General features: G+C 45.7%; 1 protein-coding gene across 4 annotated transcripts in view; it reads right to left on the minus strand.

The window, feature by feature from the left end:
- Nucleotides 1–24,383, minus strand: part of ELFN1 (extracellular leucine rich repeat and fibronectin type III domain containing 1) — a 111,315-nt gene that overhangs the window by 42,317 nt on the left and 44,615 nt on the right. For all 4 annotated transcript variants that reach the window (XM_064461589.1, XM_064461591.1, XM_064461590.1 and 1 more), the window contains exon 3: nucleotides 10,183–10,317. The gene's annotated coding sequence lies outside the window, so the exon portion shown is untranslated. The remainder of the gene's footprint in view (nucleotides 1–10,182; nucleotides 10,318–24,383) is intronic.

Consider the following 24,383-nt stretch of genomic DNA (forward strand, 5'->3'; position numbering starts at 1 on the left):
AGGTTCGCATGTCAGTGCTGACAACTTCCATTTGGCCAAGGTGTTGGGGTTAAGCTGAGGGTGACCACAGCTTGAGCTACTCCTGCTTCGCTCCACAGGGGCATGCAGCCCGCCCTGCTGGCAGCTTGCAGAGCATCTGCCTCCCAGTGCTTCCTCTGGGCTCCGGACCCGGAGCTGGGCAGAGGCGTGAGACCAGGCTGAGCCGCATCGTCAGGAAACGCAAAGGGTAAGAAAACAGCTTCATTATCTCTGCGCTGCAATCTCCAGCACAAACCACTCAGAGTGTGGCTCCCCCTGGACTGTGCACAGAGATCAGCGGAAGGAAAGCAGAAAAGAGACAGTTGCATTAATGATCAGAAATGAAGCAACACTCCTCTGCCCCTGGATCAGTGCTACACTGGCGAGGAGACCTCTGAGTACCTGCAGATGGGTGACAGGCACCCAGCACTTCAAACAGCCTTCCCTCCTTGGCTGCTGCTCTGCCTGCCTGGCTGGGCATCAGTCTTCAGGAGTGTCCTGGGTGCCAGTCGGAGAACTCAGTGCCAATTAAAATCCAGGCTGTTGTTTCCTTTGAACTGCAGAGAAACAAAGCCCATGAATTCAACCTTTGCCTTTTTTTTCCCCCAGATGATGTCAGGAGTTAAAAGACAGAAGAGCGCTGAGTGCAATTGCTGTCGAAAGCTGCTGGCTATTTCAGCGTGCTGCTTGAATTCCACCAGTGGAGGCTGTGCTGGAGTCAGTAGCCCAGCTGCTTAGCTCCAGATCTTTAATTTTAAGGGTCAAATCATTATGAACTTGCTCAGGGAAGTTAATAGGAAGTTTACCTTTGCCTCAGCTACATAAAACCAACAAGAAATTCCCAACTGCCTATAGTGATACACTGTTCATCTCCCATCCCAAGCATCCCTTCCTATGAGTCCAATGCATATTTTCATTTTTAAACCCACTCTTGCAATTAATAATTATTCTTCCTGATCAGAACCAAAATGTTTCAGATGACTGCCAATAAGACAAAGGGCTTGATTTAGGGGCTGGCATTAGCCAGCACTCAAATCTGGGTCTCCCCACTTCTGCTGAGGTTCAGGTATTTCAGCTCTCTGCTGTGATGATGCACCTGCATCCTTGCAGCACAAGGTGCAGCACAGCTCTGTTCAGCCCCTTGGCGTGCAGCCGGTTGGGCCCTGACTGCACCAGCAAATCTCTTTGGCTAGCACCCAAGCACCTTAAAAGCCCTTTGCAGCTCCCTGTACCAACAACTTGCACCTGGGTTGCTTTAAAGGATGAATACCATGGGCAGAGTTTCAAAGCATCTTACTGACCATAAGGCTTGTGAGCAGAGCAAGGCACTTTGGTACCTATAGTCTTAAACCCATACAGAGAGATGATGGTGAGCAATAAGCAGAGGAGGTTTCAGCAACAGGGAAGGAGTTATTACATTGCTCCAAGCTGGCAAGGAGGGACCTGCAGCCCTGAGCCCTCACCCCTATCAGTCCTTTTACTGCCCATCACCATATACTTTGGACAGAAGTGGGGGCCGCCTGTGTAATCCGAGCCCTCTGGCATGGCCAAAGCCATGGCAAGATGCAGGGATCCTTTAAAGGAGTTGCTACCATTCAGGAAGGGAAGGTCCTGAGCTCATAGGTCATGCGTACATACATACGTATACATTATTTATACCCTCCAGAGGACAGCTGCTGGCTGTATCTACAGTCCCTCTCCACTGACACCTCTTTCTGAATCATGGCTGCGTAAAGCTCCTTGACACACCTGGAGGATGAGAGACGTGGTAAAATCCCAACCATGAGTATTGCAACAAAGGTACAGTCATTATCAAAGTGCAGATAAATAACAGCTTCCTCACAATTTCAGAGGTGGGGGGTGAGCTAGGGCTGTCTAAGCACCCTCCTGGAGCTTTCGTCTCAGAGGGGTGGCAGTAGTGCAGGGTCCAGACCCAGGGACACAGTGTGTCTGCACTCATGGCTCCAGGGCCAGTCCCAGATGCTCCACTGGGGTGCGCAGAGGGTGTCTGTCCATGCTGCTGGCAGAGGAGCTGGGGAGCTCAGAGAGCAGCTGGTGGGTGGACTTGAGTGGGATTCCTCCTGTATGGAGAGCTCTGACAGTCCTCCACACATGTCTGGCTGCGTAAGTCACCTTTCATTTGGCTGACACTCAGGAGAAAGTCTCATGTGAGACTTTTAGAGAATGCGGTATGCAAATGGTGGGAGATTGCCCCACATATCCTCGTGAATGGACTGTGGTGAGTCTGAGCCCCTGACACTATGCAGTGCAAAATGAAGAGGGGTGCCTGGGACAGTACCAGCAACCCATCCTGCCACTGCATCTCCCCTCTCCTGATGATTTTCTTCCTCTCATTACCATCTTCCTTATTTTCCTCAGGACTTTGGCCTGCTCTGAATCTTCCACTGTGTCAGCTGCCTGAGATGTGGGAAGGATACAGGACCATCCTGATGGATGCAACAGCCGACAGCAGGTATCCTCCACTGCAACGGGTGTTCACATTTACAGCCACTATTTCAACCAGCCCTTGAGGTTGGACAGGAGCTTTTCCAGCAGTATGATGCCCGATCCCAGCTCTGGGGTAGCTGAAGCCCCGAGGAATCAGTGCCTATGTACAACCCTACGCAGCACCACCAGGGTCTGAGGCCTGGGGACCAGCAGGGGGTAAAGACTGCCCCATCCTACCCTATCTCTGGGAATAGGGACAAGGAGCAAGACATGGGAACAGTTCATTACTTTCATAGGGGTTTGCTGGCAGGGAAATCTGCTCCTTCCAGCTCCAGTCACTCCAGTGACTCCCCCCACCATGTATTACATTTTATTCTATAAGTGCAAATAAATTTCCATTGAGGGTAGGGACACTGAAACACAGAGAAAGAGGAGAATATTATCTTATCTTTCTTTAATCCCCACCATCCCAAAGGATCCTGGTGCCGTTTGCTTTACTTTCTATATGTACACACAGTTAATTAGCATTACCACAGAACTGCAGGTATTCTCAGACTTAGTAGAGGGAATATCTTGTAATAGGAGGGTAAGCAAATTGTTTCTGCTGTTTCTATTACAGCCAACTTTGATTATCCAGGGTAATGGGATAACAGGGACAAAGCAAAAACATGGATAACATGAAACCTATGCAAATTAAGCTAAGAAAAAGTGATGCTGAGAGTAATGGAGGAAAGAAAGGTCAGCAATACTGATTAAGGACCACAGAGATCTCTGTGCTAGCACTGCCCTAAGCTCATAAATCCATACACAATGGTAACTGGGCACAGTAGTTATGCAGGAAATCTATAGGGTCTGTCACTATGCAGGGGAAGCAGAGACATCCCCTGCATAGGAAAGCCAAGCTGCAGCAGAGGGAGGCAAATTGCATTAAAGCTGAGCATTTCAAAGCCTCCAAGTGAGGGTTTTGTCATTAAAATGAATAAGATTTGGGCACTCAACCCACCTCCTCCCTACATGAGCAGGAAGAAGCCCAATTTAAAGGTCAGCATCTTAATGGTTTTCGCTGGGTATATACCAGGATAACTCCTCTCCAAACAGAAACCCAGCACCTGCTCAGTGAGAGCCACAGACACTGTTTGAAGGAGCATGACGAGCATCCATAGCTGACAAGGTATAGGTATACAGATAGGTATAGCTTCTCCATTAAAACAGGAGGGGAGAGGCTAAGAGGAGAGAAGAGCTGACTCCAACTGCATCTTCTTGCAATGTGGCCCAAGTTGAGGAAAGGAAATAGCACTTGAGTTGCTCTGTAGTCTCCCATCTCAGCAAAGACCGAATTCACTCTGCTCTGCCAAAGGGGATTTTCAAATCCTCGGCACCAATATCGTGGAGGCAGCTCTGAAAAATTTCTGGTGGTGGGTGGATAAAAAGGGCACCAGTGGAGATGAGACAGAAAGAAGAGAGGGAGGAATCTTAGAGGAAGACGAACCTTCTTAATAGGTTTTATTGATTTAACCCAAAGAGAGAACAGTAGGGGAAAATTTATGCCATTTAAATGCAAACCAGCAATAAAAATAATCATTAGAGTCATAATCTCAATCTGTTAGCATTTTATGTAGAAATGAGCTTAATGGAAGATATTTTCCATGTAAACTATTTGCATTTACTTAGTACAAATGAGCCTCTTAAATATAATTCAATCATTATCACGGACTTTTTTAACGGGGTTGTTTTCAGCCCTCAGTTCTCTAAAGTGCGTGATGATTTCACAGCCCCTGCTGAGCCTGACTTGGAGAAGCTGCTGACCCACCCCAGCTGTGAGCCAGTGTCCATATCTCTGTGGATATTCCTGTTTCCATACTGGAAACACATGTGGATTTTGATGGCACTTAGAAACCATCACTCTTCACCCAAACAGTGCTGAGATTTTGTGACTGGCCAAGGAGGCTGCATGGCTCAGTCAGATCTTGGGACCTTTGATTGAGGAAAAGTGACTTCAGAGCATGTTCCCAGGTTCTCATCTTCCAGAAGATGTGAGAACAACCTGACAATCTTTCTTAGTTTTTCCTCTTGTAAAAGAGGAGGAAGATGTGGGGGTTTCCCTTTGTGGAGGAGCTGCAGGGCTGGCCATGAGGATTCTGAGCCCAGAGCCTGGGTGGGATGCCCTTCCCTGGCGGAGGAGGGGAAATCGGATGTGTCCACCTGCATCTCAGAAGAGGCTTTTCTGGCCAGTGCCTTGTCCCCAAGATCAGCCTCTACGGGGACATGGTGCTGCCCACGTGCAGGTGCTCAGGGGAGGTCACCGGCCCTGTGACTCCCACGCCACACGCATCTCAGCTGCAAAGAAAGAAATAAATACCCTCTTCTGCCTGGGGACACCTTTTAAGCTTCTTGCTAGATTTTCATACACTAGTCCGGAGTCTCAACTGGGCCAGGCATGATCTCATTTAGCATCCCATCCACAGGGCTCTGCTATACCAAGGCTGCTATTTCATGCCACGTGCTAGTAGGGTCTGGAGTTGCTCTGATTCATGGCACCAGGGGGGCTCCCACAGCCCCGCAGCAGCCCTTACCCTGCCCTAAAGTGGAAAACAGCCCACGGAGGTGGCCACCTGGACCAACATCCCCAGTGCTGGGAAGGTCACAAGCCCCTTGCAGACCCGTGGCTTGGCAGAAAGCGCCAGAGCAGTGGCTCTCCAGGAGCCAGGCTGCTGCCAGGGTTCTATGCCAGGGGCTGCATCGGCAGCCGCCACCGCAGCTTCTCGAGCGGGTCTGGCCCTACGTCCGCAGCCTGGGGAGCCAATCCAGGCCCCGATGTCCTTCTCATCGCCAGCTCTCCAAGCGCACACCGGATCTCACGCTGCGCGGGTAATTCAGGCTCGCAATGGGGTTATTAAAATCCATTCAAAGCTAATGTCAGCCATTTCAGTGTTAATGTCAGTGACTGAGAGGCACAGCAGGAGCCGGGGGAGAAGGACTTTGATTTCCCCACTTTAATTTCCAGGCAAGGTGGACTTGGTGAGCAGCAGTGGGAGACAGGGAGTGGCAGCGGGTGGGAGCGTGTGGTGCTGCATCTCGTACCACAGACAGGTGGGATTCACAGTTTAATCCCACCAGCCAGACATTTCACTCCAGTTTTTACTTGACGGCATCTATCCCTTGCTGGCTGTTTCAGAGGCATGTTAGCTGCCAGGATCCCAGCAGGTGAGTCTGCCTCAGCACTCAGCTCCAGCACGGCAGCTGGAAAGGGGCTGACAGTGCTGCTCTGCACTGGTCTCCATTGGGTCTGGCAGGTGAGATCAGGCATCAGGTGCATTTAGAGTTTCAAATCTCTTCCCCCAGGTTCAGCCGTGGGTCTGTGCTGAACTCACAGCCCCTCAAACCTGCTGTGGGCAAAAGCAGGGCTGGAATTTGCTCATATCAATCAGGTGAGTCCAGACCAGCCCCTGGATTTTGAAAAAAGCTGGGTAATTTCAGGATGTGGTTACCATCACGCAGGCTAAGATAAGAGTAATCAGAGCTTCGGGCCATAAGCCGATTCCTTGCGAGTCTCAGGAAGGAATTAGCCCCGTCTCCTCCGCCCTGTGCCACCCGGCAGCATTTGCACACATGGGCGTGCGCCTGGCGAGAGACTGAGCCATGGGAACACACATGTCCCAACACTTGCCAGAGACAGGGTGCCAAGGACCCTGTGCAGGCAGTGCAGAAGTCCCATAAGTAGAAGAAGGGGACAGGAAGCAGCAAAAATCTGCTCTGACTACAGTCCGCAGGGCAGATATTGCCCTACCTCCCTGCACAGGCGCAGCAATGCTGGCACCCAAAGGTGCCATGCCACTCTTCCTCCACCCCTGGGAGGTCCCTGCCCTGTTTCCCCCCCCCCCCAGTTTCAGCATCTGCAGTGGGAATTCCTCCACATTTGCTGAGAAATGCATTGCAGTCTCTTAATAGCTCATCCTGGCTGGAAGCTTTTCCTCGTATGTAAATACTATGTGCATAACAGTGACCTCATTTCATACTCTGGAAGTGCATCAGATGCAGCTAAACATACTGAAGCTGGCTTAAATGATCTGAATTTAACATTTGGTTATGTAGTCTGAAGAATTCATTGAGTTTTCAGGTTAGAAGGCACTGTAACTGTAGTCTGAACTCCTGGATAGTAAATTTTATCCAGGGATTTAAAGCAAGTCTGACCATTAAGCTCCATCCTTCTGACAGACAAAAATTAGCCTGGTTCATAAGCAAGAGGAGCGGCTGCTGGAGGCAGACTGATCACAAGTCACCCAAATACCAAAGACCAAAATGTTGACCAGCTTCTCTGAAGGGCAGCAGGTCCTGGCTGATGATACTGCCACAAACCAGGTTATTTTGCTTTAGTGTGTCTGATTTGTGAAATGAAGGTAACGAACTGTTCTGAGGTCAAAGGTAGTATTCAAAAGCAATAGTGGCACCACTGTTTTCACCTAGAAAAGTGCTGTTATTCGAAAGTCAACAGTATTAGAGAAAAGCAAAACTCTAGTGGTTGCCAGTGGTCAGCCAGATGGGGCAGTGAGGTAGTTTAGGACGACAGGACTGATAAGGAGATGTGTGGCACCAGCAGCCCCAAGTCCCATCCCATGTCCCTGCCCTCCTGCTCCAGTGCTGGGGTGGCTGGGGAGAGGGGCCAGGGAGGTGGGAAGGAGCCATGTATCCCTGTGGCCAGCATCTCACGCCACGTGGCAGGTTACCAAGCAGCTGAGACTGGGCAACGACTTCTTTTGCCAGTTTTCTAATTTATCTAATGAGCAAGAAAATAAATCAAGCTGACAGTCACCCAGGTGGTTTTGAGCCTCGGCTCCTCACAGTCCCCTTGTTCTTCCAGCCCATTTTATAACAGGGTTATAACCCGAGGACACAGCAATAACTCCTGCTATAATCTTTTCTTTACTAACGTCACTTAGCAGATGGAGTCATTTAGAGGTGCTCATGTTTAAATGAGTGGCTTGCCCTGAAAGGGACAGAGCTGGGGCTGTTGGCAAGGTTTTCGGGATCGTTAGCCTAGAAAATGCTTAGCAGGGGAAGCAGTTGGCAGGCAGATTTCACGGACATGGCGCCGTTGTCTTCTGCCAGCTAAATTACAAGGCTGAAATCCTGGAGCTGGATGGGGCCAAACTGTTCACAACAAACAATTTAATTGATGAATGAAGTGAATTGCCCAGGAGATGATTTTTAGTCATCTGCTCGTTGCATGAAGCCTCTTGGAGAAGGGTCCGCGCAGTTGGGTGTCGCCGGCTACCCGCCCACATCAGGGACAGGCTGGCCGGGGCTCCCCACCATGTGGGCCTTCACCAGAGTCACCTGGGCACCTGCTCCCTGAACGAGCAATCCAGTGCTGCAAGCACGGCTACCTCCAGGCTTAGCAATCCAAAGATGTTATACTTCCCTACAAATGTGACTGCTCTTAAGCCTTCATCGCTAGACCAGTGATGGGACCATGCAGAAGATCTCAGCCGTTGGCTGTTTGAAAGGGAGCCTACATAATGTGAAGAATGGCACCAAACTGAACAGCAACACCTACTTTCCAGCTTCTGCAAGAAATTCAGTGGCAATCTCAGAAGACTCTCCTCTCTCGCTCCCTGACCCCCTGCAAAATGCTGCACAATGCTGCACAGGCTGCCTTCATAAACTCCTTTCATTTGGTCTAATAAAGTAAATTAGCTCTCCAGCTCTTCCAAGGAGAATAGTCATGAAAATGTACATTGAGATGAATGCCTGCAACTCCTGCTTGTGAAAAGGCTTCTGAGAAATTAATAAAAGGGGCAATAATTACCAAAGAACGGGGAAATATTGTTCATGCTGGCTGGGCAGCATTTGACCCATCCCTCGCAGAGGTTGGGGAGAAGAAGGAGGAAGGAGGAAGGAGGCAGGGAGCTGAGGAAATAATGGCAATCATTGCTCTGCGGGAGGCAATATCTCACGGTGTCCACGGAGACCAAGCCCAAATTATTCAGCCTAATAGTTCTCAAAACAAACTCTTATTCTGCTCCTTTGTGGCAGGCACGAAGCTTTCTCTGCAAGTCCCATTTTATATCTTTGGTAACTCAGTGCTGGATGGTATAACACTCAATTGTGAAAACCCTGCAGGAGCCTTTGATGCAAGCATCTTTGAGACGCAGGGCTTATCAGCTCAAATAACACAACTGTCTTTTATCCTTTGTGTCCCAAGCCTGCTGTTTTGGCACTTATACTTGTAATTCATTGCCTGGCTCTAGGTCTGGATCCATCAGGACAGGCAACGCTGTCTATCTGTCTGCATTGCTGAGATATTTGTGTCTGCCCGGAGGTACCTGAGCACCTAAGCTCTGCTTATCTTCAATGATGCTTAGGTTCCTATTTGGTTAAAAGTCACTTTGGAGAGGGGGTCTTAAGAGCTGTAGACTTGTAGGTGCTTACAAAATGACTACCCCCAGGCCAGGCTGTCCATCTTTCCCTCCATCCCGTCAGGGACTATATCCCCTTAGTCCCATCTGGCCTTCAGAGATGCCCATGCACCTGCAGCATCGCCGCTCCTCCCTTCCAGACCAGCTCCAGCCCACAGACCTGCATGCGTTTCACCAGCACTACATTTTCTTCAAAAAAGGACAAATGAGGTGGAAGAAGAAAAGGTGAAAACATGATAATAGCTGTGGGAAAAGGCCGCTGCTATAGACTTGACAATGCTGGAAATGGAGGCTCGGAGAAAAGTTTTTCTCCGAAAATTATTCTTTTCAATCTCAACTGCACACTGAAGAGAAGTTTAAGCACACTTTTTAACACCTTTTGTACTCAAATTCCAAATTCACCTGTCTACCCAAGCAATAACAGAAATAATCTTTTTTTATCCAGCCACACATTTCGCTATAGAAATTTGTTTCCATTAAACTATTCCCTTTTGTCCTCTTAAAAAGCATATTTTAAATAATAACAGTGTAAAAAAAAATTATACAGTACCCAAAAAACTCAACCCTGTCGACTGTGCACTTTTACACAAAAGTTATCTCTTTCTTTCAATGGATTGATGAAAACCCTTTTCATAATGTCAAGGTGTAGATGAGAAAGAGGAAGAAAATTTCTGAGTGCCCAGCACAGCTAGTCATTTCAACAGGAAACACATGGCAAACTCTGGTCTTAGAAAACTAAATTACAGCACCAACATGAACCTGATGTTCTCCTTCTGCTTTGTAAAACATAATTTTGTAGAAGTTGGGATGGAGGCACATATTGCACTTTTCATCTGGGGGAAAAAAAAAGTACATTTTTTCCATATTCCTTAAATCTTAACAGGAGAATGTGACTTCAATCTTAAAAAATAAGAATTATAGCTATGATAACTTTCACTGCTACCACACTTTGCAGAGTGCAGGAGTCGCAGCTCAGCCATTCAGGGTTTCCCCCGGAAGGCCCATGCTCAGCCAGCACTCAGGGAAGAGGCCCGCCAGAGATCACCCCAGGGACAACAATGCGAGAAACATAACCCTAGATCGTTGTCCCTGTCTGCACCAGCATCTTCTGTCTTGGAAATGAATACTGCGAGGCTCCCCTTTGTGCTCCACACCTGGGGAGGATTTCCAGGTACTTGAACCCTCTCCTGAGAGACTTGCTCCATCCATGCGACCCCCGTTTGCTCTCTCGCATGGCCAGCTGTCTCACAGCAGCTACTTCTCTCATTCTGGAGATGCAACTGAAAAGGTCACCCCTTACCTTTGCACCTGTGTGGTGCTGCTGGTCCTTGCTACAGTCATGAACGTCTCCTAGTTGTTGTTGGCAGAGGCTGGGAGGCACACCGGACACAGCATTCAGGATCCCGCAGGATGGTCACCAAGCCCAGTATTTGAACTGCAAGAAAGCAAAGGAAAACATAAGAGGGAGTTTCATCGGGGGTGTAAAAGATTGATTGACGGCTTGATTAACATGAAGCCATCCCAGGGACAGCACAGCTACTCCAGTCATGGATCAGACACAGAGATGCAGGGACCAGATGTGAATGGGAAGAGGACCAAGGGGAGGTCCAAATGAGATCAGCTGCTCAACATAGTAACTAAAAGGGAAAAGAAATCCACCCACCAGCAGAGGAGGGACTGTAAGAAATGCTGGAAGGGGAGTTGGGACTGAAGTAAGAAGAATGGGACAAATGCCAGATGGGGACTGAACGAGATGCTGGGAAGATGGATAGCTCTGGGCATGCACAGGGCAGATGGTAAGAGACAGACATCAATGCAGAGCTCCTGGAGGAGTGAGGAGCCACTATCACCACCAGCACCAGCCACCCAGCATAGACAGATTTTAATAAGCTTAATAATCATCCTTACACCTGGGCATCAGCCTCATGAATGCGTTTTTAAATCTTAAGTGTGATTTTATTGTCCTCATTAGTCACTTTGAACCCCCTCTCTGTTTTTCTTTTCGTTTTGGATGCCTGACTGGCCAGGGCTCCCTGTGCTTACCACTGCTGTCAAGGTCCTGCTCACCCGTGATGTGAGACAACCAGTATAGCAAGAAGTGACACTGATCGTAACAGTACTCATCTTTGTGATATTCAATGTCTTGTTTTATCGTCAACATAATAACAATAATAGCAATATTAGTGACAACCATTTTATTATTCCTCCTGTTAGTAATATTCAGACACGACCTAAGAGGTATTTCAGAAAAACAACACAAATCCAGTGCAAGATCCAGGAGAACAGGGCAGTTAATTAAACGTCAGAGTGATGGGCAGAGCTGGGACAAGCCTGGAACAATATCAGAGGGCTGGACAACTTCTGACAAGAGCAGGGAAATGGATGGGTCTGCGACATGTCCCAGGCCTCTCCTCTGGTGAAGGCAGAACTCTCCTACCTACACGCATCTTTAAACACAATATTGCCCCCTGCTCTGTTGCTGTTTCATTGACTTATGCAGGTGAGGAAATTTTCTGGAGAAAGCTGCCTTCCAAGCCATGTCACCAATTGCAGTCTGATCTGGTGACATTTTATTACCTCCAAATGGTGCAAAGAAAATAGAGCCCTATTGAAAATGACAGTGTCTTAAACATGTTTTTTAACCAGCGTATGTGTGAACTCACAGCAGGTAGGATTTTTTTTTGCAGAAGATTTCTTCTCCTTTTTTCCAAATTAGACATTCACAAGAGAAGCAGGCGGAGGACAGTGAACGGGGAGAGAGAATGGCAGCCGGAGGGCGTTGCAAAACTCCAAGAATAAGTATTACAGAACAAAAGCAAGTCTGTGACAGATACTGGGCAATCTGTAAGTCATCAGGAGAGTGGAGAGCATAATAGACTAATCAATCAGGTAGACAAGGGTGAGAAGTGTCACAGGGAGGCAGTAGGTACTTGGAGGTCAGTTATGGAATATAATCTCTAAGTTGGAAGGAGAAGGACAGTAGCGCAAGAACAATGACAGGTATTTGAATGCAGGTAGGCGAACGTTGGATTGGTGATTTCCAGGAGAGTGAATGTCAGATGAGAATATTATGGGGGTGAGGAAAAATAACCTGGTATTTTAGAGACGGGCACATATTCTTAAAGTGAAAGGCTGAACTGGTGAAACTTTAAAGTGTAGCTCCATTTTAGAAAAAGCTGTTGAAAGACAGATGGTGGCGCTCCCTGTTGCTTGTTCCTCTGGGTTTCCAGACAAAGTTTGTCAGGTCAGAAGCAAAAAAAGTGATGCTTTTCTGAAGCATAAGTCCTGAAAATACCACCTGGGATCTGAAAGCCAAGCCAGATCCCTTCTAGCCTGTGCTCTCTCATCAGTGATCCTGGCATAAGTAATCTCTACTCTAGTTGGCTAAGATGCATGGAAGTTGCACACTGCCATAAATGAGAAGATAGGGATTCTGCAGGTGAATTTAATTATTTCTTCTACAGATAAAGTGGGAGTTGATAAAGCACAACTCACTCTCCATTAGCTATCTGGGCTGCACAGCGACAACAAGAATTCAGGCAACATCATTTACTTTTCATGCTAAGGTAAGCTGGTAAAGTATCATTACACCCAAGGAAAAGTTGACTTAATTTGAAGTAATTTCTACCAACACTTTTCTGACCTTAACTACGTACTACAAAGGCGTCACACAGTACTTCTAACAACAGCTAGACTGAGGCAATTAGAGCTGAATGAACAATTCGTAATGAATAATCTGTTCAGCAAACTTCACCTCATTTTATGCTCACAAAATGTTCACGCGCAGATTGCAAAGTTCTCACATTTCATTGTTAATGGAAATAACTCGCCATTTTTTCCCCCTGAGCGAATAGCACCATAACAGTTCATTGAAAACAATCTATATTGAAAATGTAGGCTGTGCTGATGGGTTATGCTGGCCACGTGGTGCTGTTTCCGTTCCCCCATTGGGTAAGGGACCAGAGCAGCTCCAAGACTTGCAAATCAGGACAGCTGCCTCTCTCGTTTGAAACTCCCTTTTGCCAAACCTGTCAGCGTTAGAGCATGTTCGCTGGACCAAATATCAGCCATGGATATGGGTAACATGGGAACAGAGCCAGCTGTGGTCCCTCTACAGCTGATGGAGAGGGCCAGGTATCTGCAGAGGCCACCAGAGTAGTGGACAACAAGGGCACAATGGAGAGCCTGACTGCCTTAAACTGCATGCTTAACTCTCCATGCCCTACACTGGCCAGGGCAGGGACAGATCCTGCAGAGAGAGGGGCACCAGTTGGCAGCCCAAGAGGCGGCACGCTGCTCACGTGAGGCTGCGGGCAGCAGGCGACCCGCCTCGCTGCTAATGAAGCCGAGAACAATGCGTGCTCTAACGGGCTGAGACACGCAGGGAGATAAGAGAGCATGGGGCAATAAATCAGGCTTTCAAAGCAGAGCATATTAGGAGATCAATGGGACAGATATTAGACCAAAGGAGCAAGCACCAGAGAGACAGGAGCAATTCTGTTCCTCCTCCTTCCCCCCACTGTTGCTAAGGAATTTTTTTTTCCATTTAATAACATCCTCATTGTTTTTAAATGAGCAGCAAAGACAGTGGGTTCCATGTGGCATTAGCAATGTGTTTGTGAAAGGGAAAGCAACTGGCTTCTAGCAGGATTTGATAAAAGCCTCTCCAAGCTCCAAGTGATTTACAGCTCGGGAAAACAAACATGGACTGATACAAATGCAGAGAGAGGCAAAGACAGCACCAACATCCAGGTACACTCAATTACCAATTCATCAGCCCAAGTGAACTTGAAGGGCTTTTCAAACTCTACACGGCTCTAAATTAAAGGAAATCTCTAGATGGATAGCATTCTGCAATAGGGGGAGAATAAGACTAATTTGTTGATCTTCAGCTCAGGAGCCCTTGCCTTTCACAGGCGAAGGGCCATGGGAGAGGGGGGCAGGTGGCAGCTCCCACTCCCCACGAGACTGGGGAAAGGACCAAACATTGATGCCTTTCATGTGCTGCCGCAAAGCTGCTGGCATACACCTCTCTCTCCCTCTCTCCTCACCATGCCATGCCCCAGTCCCCAAATGGCCTATTTTTCCTGTCTCTACTAGAAACTCTGCTCTCACCTGCCCTGGAGGTATTTATGGCAAAGCTGTGAAAATAACCAATTTTTTGGATCATTGACTAAACTAAAAAAAAAGGAGGAAAAAAATCACTGCACAGTGACCCTAAATTGGAATTGCCCAGGCTCTCCACGGCAAAATATATATAGGAAAAAAATATATATCTATGGTCAACCAATTGTTTAATTCAATCTGAAACTAACTCATGGGGAATGTCATTTTTCCCTCCAACCCCTGCCTAGAAACCTATTTTTTCACAAGAAGAGATGATTTACAGCTTCCCAACTCCATGCTCCAGCAGCACTGACACCGACATGGTGTTTGATATCTTCCCCTATTTCATAAAGTTCCTCAGTGGTGAGGGACAGGGCCCTTCAGTGCTATTGTGATAAAAACTCAGAGGCAGCTGGGGGTAGAGACAGCATCGCAGGAACAGAGGGAGTCCAGCTGCCGAGATACTGCAGGGAACTCTTTGTTAATTGTTCATGCAGAAACTGTTTTCATTTCTGTGTCTAATTGATATCTTGGGGAAACGGCATCTTAGCAAAAGCCAGCGTATCCTCCCCAGACTCTGCCTGTGCGTGCTCAGGCGAGGTGCCCCATGCTGCCTGCACTGATGGAGCGACTTGCTGCCCCCAAAGCAGCAGTACTGTCCCCGTCCCCCCACCCCACATCCTCATCCTGCAGTTCCAGAGAGCTTAGCCAGTGCAAGAGTCCTGGGGCAGCTGGAAGGGTGGCTGTTGAGCTCAGCTGCCTCCCAAACCGTTGGCAGAGAGAGGACTTTGGAGAGTTTTGCACCGAGGGACACCCATTCATCAGCAAGCTGTGAGCTGTGTCAGCCTCCAGTCTCCACTCGGGGGTAGGGACTGCCCGCATCCCTGTGGGAGCTGCCAGCACCATCCCTCCTCCTGCCAGAGGATATCAACCCTCCTCCCTTCTCTTTCCTTAGGCCTCCTCCAAAGACAGCAGCCATTGCTCACACACGCAGCTCAAAGGCTGGCTCTGAACTATTTAAAAGCACAGCAGGTATTTTAATTATTCACGTCAAGCGCGCCTTGCTTGCTAACGACTCTCTGAAGCTGTCATAGCCAGCACGGGGTGGAGAAGAGCCCTGCCAGGCAGCTTCCCATGGTCTGGCCTCGAGGCAAAGCTTGGGTCTGCAAAACAGCAATGATCAGGTGTTGTCACCACAGGCAGAGGTAGCATGGGGACACTTGGGTGAGGAGTACCTAGGCAGATCTGCCTGGTCCCATGCACGCTTGCTTGCCCACCCAACCCATCATCCGACCACCTGCCCAGCCTGCCCCACAGTCACTGTTACAGCACCTCGTATCATGCTGCAGGCCCAGAGTATCTGCTGAACGTTTTGCTATTGCTGTGAGCTGCTGTGCCCCATGCCGATAGATTAGCTCTCGTAATAGTGTAAGGGTGCTAGAATTACCAAGATACAAGGAAATAGAGGGGTACTTATACAGCACAGCTGGGCGGCTTCAGACGAAGACAATAGCAGGGATGGCATGCTTCCTCACTGCCTTGAGCTGCTCCCAGGGTTATATGCAAAGACCTGCTTTGGAATTCAAGCCCTTGCCACCCTGCAGCAATATCTCTACTTGCTTCTTCCTTCCCAGTACCATCAAAAATATTTATTGCAATCTGCTCTTCTGACCCATATACCTCCCTAGGTCCTGGCACTGGGGGCTCGAGGCAGAACAAGCTCATCTTTCACAAGGGGAAATGAGTGCTGAAAGGAGGACGGTGTCCCACCAACATGGCTGGGAGAAAGACAGCTCATGTTAAAGTAAGCCAGGCTTGTGCCAGGCTCACAGAGGCTGTTCTCAGCTCTGGAGCACAAGTGTGGGGCAGAGGCGGGCATCCCAGCTGCAGAAGGATCAGGGCTGTGGGTTCTTTCATTCTGGTCCAACTGAGTCTCAATTAAATGAGCTTTCTTTTCTGGACCTCAGGATTTCCATCTGAGTGTGTTCCTTTCCCTTGGAGGTTGCCCTTGGTTATTTCTCTTATTTCTGATAATTAAGTGGCTCTTCTTCCCTGCCTTTGCTCACCATTGCCTCAGTGTAAATTTCCAAGGATTTCCAAGAATATTCAGGATCTGTTTTCCCCCACTTCTATGCGAGCAAGAGACTCATCACGGGTAACCCTGAACTTCAGGGCTCTTCTCTAGCAGTAACACCCCATGGACAAAGCCTGCGAGCAGAGAGAGCCCCACAAAAGCACATCCCCTGGTCATAGAGCTGTGGTCTTCAAGCCTCCTGGACCACCAGAGCCAGCCCCTCTCTTTTTAACCTACATGTTTTTTAATGCTAATTTCCACCACATGCCCAATTTGAAGCTCTAATAATGAACAACTGCTTTCTTCCTTTCCTTCTGATTTCATATTCATGAGTCAGGGTTTCCTGGCACTAAACGTAAATGCTAAACGGAAATCGCTGCACAGTGACATGTCTGTGTAGCTTCACTGTCCATTTATTTGCCTTTTCAAAGAGCTGCTGTGTTAAGCAAACATCTCTGCCTGGATCCTATCTGGAGGAGTTTGTCTGGTACGGCATGGTGCCCGCTACGGTGGGGGAAGCGACTCTGTGCAATGGTGTCTCATAGCTCTGTTTTTGCTTCAGGGTATTTCTTGTACAATAGTTTGAGCTCGGTGAATACCTCAACCTTTTCTTGCATATTTGCTTGAATCTTGGCAGGCTGCATTCAGAGCAGACACAGGACTGAAGCAGGGAACTCCCAGAGAGAAACACATCCATCGCTTCGGCTTGGACTCTACTGAGGGCTCCCACAGGCAGCAGTGGGCAGATGTCTTGGCAGGGGAGGCAAAGAGACACCTGTAACATCACTGGGCAAATTATTTTTTCTGGCAACTAGAAAATTCACATACACTCACAAAAAAAGCATTTCGGGATTCATCCAAACTTACATCCAAACTCTTCCAGAAAAGAGGGACAAATGACATCTTGAAAAGGGAATGTTTTCTGTTAACGATAATGGTCAAAATGTTTCAGTATTTTCCTTGAAGACTACGCTTCTGTGCTGAATTTAATTTTTAAAAAAGTCAAGGGCCAAAAATATCTAAAAGCAAAAATCAAAGTATTTAAATCTTCATGTATTTCAACGTGAATGGAGATGCTCTCTGCAGAGCCACCAAAGATGAGTAGTCTCTCCTCCTTCTAACTGGCCTGGGACAGAAGCTTTAGACACACAAACTGGGACCCTGAAGTCCCTGGTCCAACAGTCTGCCCTGCCCATGGTGCAACAGATCTGCCCACCTCTAATGATGAACCATGTTGTCCCTTTGGAGACATCATTGCCCTCACCTATCCACTCTACAAGCAAACAGGAACAGATATCACCACCCTGAGAGCAAGGAAAACCAGCTGGAGCTGGGGTTGGGCTGTGCTTGCCTCTGCTCACTGGCTGTTCTCTTTGTAGAAATACCAGCTGAAGGTGGCTTTGCTCTAAGACATGGGCTGGAAAGGGGAGCAGCTGATGTTCAAGTGCCCAGGGCAGCTCTGCTGGTTTTACTCCTGCAACGGCCATCTCCATGGGGCAAAGTGGGCAGCGAGGAATGCCAACAGTGGACATGGTGGCTCTTTGCTTGTCCAATGTGAGAGGCTTTATTCCCTCTCAGCTGCCTCCTTAGCAGCCTCCTTCTCCAGGGCTCCATGGATTCACTGCAACTCCTTATGGTCTTGTCACTCTATTGCCTTCTCCCTTTCCTTCTGTAGTCATCCATTGCCATTCCCTGTCTGCATTTCCCCAAATGCTTTAACAAATGAGGAAGGCAAGAGTGAGAATGAGAGATTAATTTCAGACCATGAGAAATGAACTAACAGATGTGAGTGTTTGTAAACGACTGGCTGAAGAGTTGTGCTCCTGCTCATGGAGGACATGCTGTGTGACATGCATTCAACCAAAGTAACCAATGGGGAATATATTTTGAATATTATCTACATGGAACAGACTCCTTGTGAGGAAATTATGCAGCCATATTTAATGGTGGTAATGATTCAGCAAGTAATAGAAAGAAATATTCCTTTAACCATCATCAACTTCTCACTGATAACTCCCAGATGGGACTGAGGGTAAAAACCCTTTCATTAAAAAGCTATTCAGTTATGGTAAAGCTGCCATATGTGCCTCACTGAGACAGAAGAACTCTGATTGTCAAAAGTGACTTCAGCTTGAAAGCTGCAGGGAAATCAGAAAGCTACTTCACATTTGAACAGGGGTTTTGAAATCTGTCTTTAGGGACCTGAAAGCATAGCTAGATCTCACACAGCTGAAGGTGTCTTACAGCTGGATGTCTAGGTTAAGGTAATTGTCTAGACTTCTTTTATCATCAGTGAACAGAGAGATGTGTACCAACCCCCAGAGAGTGATTCATTCTTCCCATCTTAGACATCTATTTTTGGATGGGATGAATTACATTCTGGAGGTGTTGAACTTTCTCCACCGACTATGGAGGAATCTAGATGATGAACTTAGACTAGATGCTTAACCTTTATATTGCTGAAATAGTCGGTGCTTGACTGGTGAAAGCAACCCGAGTTGTGACAACACAGTGTCATAGCAATGGTAGGTTTGGAGCACTTGGCCAACACCTACAGTGAACAGACACAAGAGAAGCAGTGCTCTCCACAGGCAGGAGATGGATGAGGACAAACCCGCTCTCCTCATCATAGACACACATTGTGGCAATCTCAATATTTAACTGAGACCTGAGGACATTGCCTGATCGTGTCATCTAATTCATTTATGCCATGCAAAAAGTACAGATTACATGCAATTCCTTCCAAAGTGTGGCCTGAAAATTATAATTTTGCAGTCCTGGGAGGAAAGCAGGGACTGGTCTCTCAGCTGAGTGTAGCCTTTCAAAAAGATCAAGCCTTTTCCTGATCTCGGGCTTTCCTGAGATTAGCAACCCTAAACATCCAAAAATCAACCATTTAGTCCTCAAAAACCAGCTCTGTTCTTGTACCCACCTTCTCAGTTCTGAGCAGCCATGCCTTGCAATTTTAAGAGTTTGCTTAAAACTTCGAGAGCTGTTTTGTATACAAAAGGCTCCATGTCTCAGTTTTGCCGTAGTCTGGAGTCAATGCTAAAGGTCCACACTGAAAATCTAATCCCACTGTCTTCTAGGGGGCTTCTTCCAGAAGCCAATGGGATTATTATTGCCATGACTTCACTGGGGGCCACTTTCAGTCCTCTCAGAAAAGCAAGATCTATACACCTCTCAGAGCCATTATGCCCAAACCTCTCCAGCTTCCACTCCCGCAATACAACACAGGCCAGGTTATCTGCGCAAAGCCCAGGACCAGAGATCCAGGAATGCTACAGGGAAACCAGACGTTGCAACTTCCATGCATAGGTTTCTAAAGGAAATGTTTGCAGCCACGTCTGAGTGGGGCAGCTAAATTACAAAAAGCATGTCAGGACCCTTCTCTGAAGCCAAGAAACACGCAGGAAGAGTGGGAATAAAATTAATAAGACAAAGACGGAGTTTTTTTAACTACCCAGAGTTGTGAGCTTTAATTCACCAGAAGAAAGATTTGTGCTCTTTCCCGAAGCATGCTACTGCCAGAAGCACAATGCAGCTGACGACAAAAAGCCAATGGCTGGAAGCCAAGGGGTTCCTTGGGGGCCAGGGAAATGCCTTGGAGACTTCAGTTCTCTATACCAATTGGCTTATGCCTGTCAGAAAAAAAGCCCAGTCATTGGTTTATGCCTGTCAGAAAAAACCAGTACATCTATCTGCCTATCTAGGCACATACACGACACACACGCTTTTTGGAGCCTAGTGGTACAAATTAGACTCCTGTGAACTGAACAGATTTACTTAATGGAATGACAGTCCAGCAGGATGGATACAGCACTAATGGCTTGGTTTCTCCTTTTCTGCCTGCTTCAGCCATTGAGTGACCTGGGACAAGTCTCTACAGCTGTGCCTCAATTTTCCGGTATTTAAAAACAGGCTAACATGATTGTGAAGTGTTGGACATCTCCTAAGGGAAGACACCACATGAGAGATTTTTTTCTATTTTAAATCCTGAAAAGTGCTAGCCAAATGCTAGCTCTTAAATAGAACTGGTGAATATATAAGGAAAATTGATTTCTGCAGAAGACTACATGATTTAACTGAAAAGTCAATATCATCTGCCATACTAGCGTTTAAATATTTGATCAAAAATATTCAGGTAACGGTATATTTTTGGTTCAGATTGTTCACTGGCAAGCAGGGAAAACACAGCATTAGACTCAGTATGAAATACTATGTTGACAGAGAACACAAATGTCAGTATGACCATCTTAGAAAAGATATTTTAGAATATGTAAAGTTAAATGACTCAGGATTACTCATGATGATATCTTACAAGAAGCAGCGAAAGCTCTTATTTCAGGAAAATTCTTGGAATTGCTAACAATGTAAAGAAAATATAGTTATAAAAAAAACCTGTCTCACTTGATAAAGAAATACAAAGACTTCAGGCTCCAAAGATGAACACTGTAAATCAAAAGCAAGACAGAATACTAAAATGTCTAACAGAAATCTCAATACATCATCAAGGGAAAAGGCAAAATCACAAATAAAAATGGCCAAAAGAGACTTCCATGAAAGGGGCAGTAAGATAAAAGAGTTTGGGTTGCCTTCTTACAAGGGAGTTTATATATATGTACAAAAATATGGAAATTTTTCAGAACAAATGTAAAATTATTTTAATAAGAAGATGTAGCTCAGTTGGGGGAAAGACAAAAAACCAAAAAGCCCAACACTACAGTATCATACCAGTGGTCAAAGAGCTAAAACCCACTTAATTCCTGGCAAAGGCTGTGACCAGCTCGCTCAACAGTCAGGCAGTCCTGGTGAGATGTTAGGTCACTTTCCCATCAGAAAGCTGCATTTCAGCAAAACTGAAATTTTTCCCGACATGAATTAGTTCTGGTAACGTCATATTTTAAGAGAATTAGAAATGTTTTGATAAATCAAACATTTCATTTCAAGACTTCAGGAGAATTTTTCATTTCTATTTTATGACATAATAAAATCTTCAAACATTTGTATCTAAATGACATTAAAATTAACCTGAAAAATGTTTTAATATTAACTTCATATTCCATTCAGAATGCAAGCAAATGTCAAAATCTTACTATTTCCTGCAAGATACAAATTCTTCTAGCATGACATTGCTAAATTTTCAGGCTTTCCGGGTATCTATTCCAGAATTTTTATCAAAACATAAGGAAAAGGCAGACTCTTGAAAGCCATGAGGTACATTATTGTTATTCTAACATGAAACAAAGGGAAATCAGTAAGAAAACCTGTCTTCAGCCCACAGAGTTAGAGCCAAATATGAGCATCAGGACTGTAGCCTGTTAAACACCCTCGGTGCAAAGTGAACTGCATTTACCCAACCCAAGTGACGAAACAGGAATTTAAAAACTACTTCTGAGCACAGAAAAAGCATCTGACTGTGTAGAGTGGCCATTCCTTGTGAACCTTCCCTTTTTTGTCTCAGTTTGGTTTATATTTAGAAATGCTATAAATATCTACTATTTAATCAAATTAAATAATGTTTTGATGGATGATTCACTCATTTAATCTCCCCCAAAAAAAGGCTGCAGATAAGACTGTCTGTTTCTACTGCATCTGTGCATCTGGAAGAAAAAATAATTTCAATGGAAATGTTGCAAAAACCAACCCTTTCTACCCAGATGCTATATTTCCATACTTCAGATGCCATCCTGCCTGCAACCATTTCTTTAGATTTACATGAATTTACTAGTGCGGGACAGATACCAGACTACAAAGTAAGCATTCAAAAAAGTAACGATTGCTTTTGATGATGACTTTGGAAGCTCAAAACAAAAGCTGTAATCTCTTGTCCATATACAAAAATAAGCATTATGGGATGGGTTTAATACACCTACAAGTTTCATCCCATAAGGTGCTTTTATGTAAGTTTCAGAATGAAATGGTGACCTAGAACAAAGTATGCAGGTTCCAACTAGGTAGAAAATGCAACATTTGTACGAACTCATTTCTTCCTGATTTCTGTTCATTCTGTGGGTCACTTCTGCAACTACCAAAGATCTCTTTGGCACTTATTGAGAAGTACAACCATAACTTTACAGGCTTTTTCTGATAATAAAACCTACTGACTCAAGTACAGTTCTTCACAACTTTGTTTTTAGAGCAAACCAGTATTAAGTTTCAAGTGAAAGTAGTGGACAGAAGAACAACAGATATCTGGGATGGAAGTTAGAAATAATTTGTGTTGAATCCAAGCTGGAGACTCTTGCAACCTCTGTAGGCCTTTTCATGAACAAGTTTAAGGAATCAACCATCAAGAAAAATATGTAGTGTAAGATAACACCATAAAATAACACCTTATTCTGTGCTGACCTGCACCAAATTGAGTTAATTGTACTGATACAAAGCTTGTACAAAGCATAGAGCAAGGGGAAGTTAACCCTTTTGGTCTCAAGGAATGAAAAAAAGATGCAACATCATACAATTTTCCACAATTATGATCATCCTGTTTTGTCCTGAAGTACTTGATTATTAGGAAAACAGCCTAGAAGATTAAACAAAGTACTTAGGAATTGTATTGTAATAACGATTACATGGTGTAGTCAGGGAGTAGGATTTTACCTATGATCTACTGATCTGAAAAGCTTCTAACTCTGCAGAAATTTGATGGTAAATTTATGGTCTTCTGGAGCATAGTGGCAGGCAGGGGGCAAAAGAGAAAAATATTTGTCACTGGGTTTAGCATGACTGTTTTACAGCATTGAGTTCTAACTGCTGTCAAGGCTTTTATAGACTTCACTTTAAGGAACAGATAATAAAAGACAAAAATCAGAAAAACAATTAAAATGAGTTACAGTGAGAGGGTCCTTTTTGCCTATACCCCTTAGCATGCAACTATGCAACAACAAAATTATATTGTACTAAAACAGATGAACAGGAGAATTCTGCTGTCATCAGACAAAAACTATAGGCAAAATCCTTGCAAGGTCTGAATTAAAAAATAAGCCAAGATAAATCAATTTTATCAAAAGATAAAAGCAATTGCTTTTCAAATGGACAGGCAAAAATGGATTGATATAACATGATCAAGTAGCAATTGCATGTAATTTGATGGCAAGTCTGTATAAAACTTAATATAGTGTCTATTGTGCCTTTTCCAGATTATAGTGTTGATGTTACTGGCTCACGAGTAGTGCTGGAGAAACTGCAGTGGGGAAAGGAGCTTCCAACATGTAATTTGGTTTTGTCCTAAAATACAGACATATTGTCAGGAAATAGTAACTGTTACCAAAAATACTGCTGGAATGAAACATACTGTGTTCTTTCCATGGGAAATAATCTTAGGAGAAGAAACCAAATAGCTGATGCTAAAACACAAAGTCCCTGTAAGAAGAACATGCCCCGATTCAGCAAAACAGGTAAATACATGCTTCATTATTGGATGCATGGTGCTCTGCTAAGTTGGGTGGTAGTAGGGATCCTTCACCTTCCCATAGTAGTTTGGAAGCTATGGCACCAAGTATGGGGAAAACAGAGACCTGAGAACATAATTCATTAAAACAAGCTGAAGAGCTATAAAACTGTGGTGCCCTTTTCCTGCACAACACACAGCAAGAGAGGAATACAGGAAGAGATCATTTAAGGTGAGACTGAAGAGACTTGTAGTCTCCTAGTTTGCAGAGTTGCTGACCCATGAGATGCTTTGGGTCTTTGCCTTGTCCTGGTACCTGCAGAGGGGGCCTGTCCCTCTCTGGTCCCTCCTAGGCATGGAAAACCAAGTGTAGGGTCAGAATTTAAGGAATCAATTCCACTCCAACCCATGACCATGTGTAGCCTCGGCAGAGCCTGAAGGTCCCAAGCTTTGTGTTGTTCAGATCTAAACTTCCACCAATGGCTTCCATGAGAAGATCATGGATGGAGGCAGGTGCGCAGCAACTCTCTCATGCCTCAAGGCAGCAGTTTGTGACCCTTCCTCACACAAAAGGAGAACAGATCCCACTGTGAGTCTTAGGTCCAAGGACAGGTCGTTAAATATTTACTTAGGATCTGGATTTTCATTTTTGGCTGTTTGATCTTTTCTTTTTTTTCCTCTTTACTCATTCTTGAGTATTTAGTCCCATCCCACAGCTCCTGGGTAGATGTGTTAAAAGTAAAATAACAACTAGGGGTGGGATTTTCCAAAGCACTCAGCATTGCCTGACTCTGTTCTCTTTGAAGTCAGCAGGAGTTTTATTACCAATTTCAATGGGAGCAGTTAAGCCAATGCTACACATTGTGAACGTGCATATTCATGAAGCAAGCGGCATTTGTTAATGGTACATGGATTCAAAGGGCTGATAAGA

The sequence above is a fragment of the Phalacrocorax carbo genome, chromosome 10 (assembly GCF_963921805.1).
Source record: "Phalacrocorax carbo chromosome 10, bPhaCar2.1, whole genome shotgun sequence".
NCBI lineage: Eukaryota > Metazoa > Chordata > Aves > Suliformes > Phalacrocoracidae > Phalacrocorax > Phalacrocorax carbo.